The sequence below is a fragment of the Eurypyga helias genome, unplaced genomic scaffold (assembly GCF_000690775.1).
Source record: "Eurypyga helias isolate BGI_N326 unplaced genomic scaffold, ASM69077v1 scaffold6751, whole genome shotgun sequence".
Lineage (NCBI taxonomy): Eukaryota > Metazoa > Chordata > Aves > Eurypygiformes > Eurypygidae > Eurypyga > Eurypyga helias.
In genome coordinates, this window is record NW_010231427.1 from 47,659 (window position 1) to 49,736 (window position 2,078).

The following is a 2,078-nucleotide window of genomic DNA, read 5'->3' on the forward strand; positions in this document are numbered from 1 at the left end:
TCAAAGCACACAAACTTCTCCTCGACTCTCTAGAGAGCTGGAAAACACTTGTGCAATAAGGTACATATCACTGTTGGCTCGAACAACAAGAGCTCGCGCCTGGCTCTGAGAGGCATGAAAATCACAGTCAGATGAACTGTATCACAGCAGTTTCCTCTGAATATGTATAATCTTGTTATTTAAAAAGTAACTTTAGCTGTAGATTTATCATTTTTGGAAATAGAGCAAGTGTACTAGCTGCATATCTTTGACCTTTGCCTGAAATGCAACTTTTTCTGAGTGATTGTTTTTATTCTTTTTGTTTTGTTTTACAGAACTTCAGTTTAGGCTTGAGTTACGCGGAGGTGGCGGTGATCCCCCACCAGCAGCACAGCCTCACCATCCCGTAGCTACAGCTATAGGAACCTAGAGGTATGAATAGCTGTAAGTACTTGCTCCCCGGAAATCTGGGATTGGTCTGATTCCTGCCCAGGGTTGTGGGTAGAGGGCTTCAGGGAGTGCTAGAGGGGTGCCTCGTGGGGTCTGTTGAATGAGAAAGTGTCTCTACCTCTTTCTGTCTGTGACAACCTCTCTGTGTGGAAGGCAGGGCAGTGAAAGGTCTTCACGCCTCAGCGTGAGAGCGGCTTGCAAGGGAACTTTCAGCAAAACCAAACCAAGTTCAGGTTAACCGAAAATAACATTCCTTAGAGTAAAATCCCACGGTGTTGTGTGCGGAGCATCCACGGCTTTATCCATCCCTCTGCACCCCACTATGCTTGAACCTGCTTCAACCTGCAGCTGCCCCGTGGGTCGCGCCCCGGGGATGTATCGGCAGCGACCGCAGTGGCACCGACCAGTTTGGCTCTCAGTGAGGTGAGGTGCTGGGGAGTCACAGGGACCTGCTGAGATAAATGAGTGGGAATTTGGCCGTTAAATTTGCAGCCGCTTTCACCGTTATGGATGTGCAGAAATGGAACTGATGTAGTTTCCTTTCCCTGCTAAAGGAAGCATGAAACAAATTACTTTATGTCCAAAGTTTGTAGTAGAGCCATGAGGGACTTCTAATTAGAGAGCTAATGTGCACTTTCCCAGTGATTAGGTAAACACAGTTTTTTGTTATTCATAATAGCTTCCATCACAAGGATTCAGCTAATTACAAAAACGTTCCTGGTAGAAACCATTTACAATTTTAATTCCAATTATTTTTTGATAATTCAGAAACATTTTTCTTACTATCCATCAGAAAGCAGAAAGTAAATCCATTCATTACCATGCTGAATGGCTGATTTGAAACCAGCCATGGATTACAAAGTCAGACTGAAGGTGAAAAAACAGGACTTTGCTGTGGAGAAAGTTGTGTGTGTGGGAAATAGCTGTAAAAAAACCCAGAAACACACCGCTGAAAAAAAAAAAAATATTGCAGAGCTGAAGAAGAAAGGCAGGTTTACATTTGCAGTTCCTCCATGTGGAACGAGCCCTTTTGTAAGAGCAGCAGAACGTCAGGGACACGCATTTGCCCAAAATACCCTCTCTGAAATTCCTGCAGCCCAAGGAAGTCTGCTCAGTGGACACGAACCAGCCCCCGGTAACGTCAGAGCCCCAGTGACTCGCGCTGAGGCTAAAATGAGTCTGGGTGCAGATAAAAGCTGCAGCCTGTGTTTGAGAACACTGGCTGCAGCCAAGTAGAAACCTTTGCCCACGGGTTTGTTTTGCTCTCTCCGCACTCAGCCGTGTGCTGAGGCTGGTGTTGCCCACCCCACGGCTGCCCTGGGCTCCTGCTGTGTGCCAGCCTGGGACATGCAGGAGATGGCCCTGGCTGCTTCCCTGCCAAAACAAGATGCCTTTGATTCGGCTGGTTTTGCACCAATCTTAAGGAAAGCAGCCGTGGTGGGAAAGAGCCCTAAGGATGCTGGAGGATGAGGCTTGTCGACATCGCATCCCAGAGACACACCCCAAATCCCACGTCAGTCTGTTGGAAATTGTAGGTATCTGTCACATGATAGATTTGCCTTTAATAATATTAGTTTTAACTCAAAACATTAAAGGACCAACGTTCAAAATGCCTTCATAAGTACTGTGGGATGACAGTGAATCTCCTG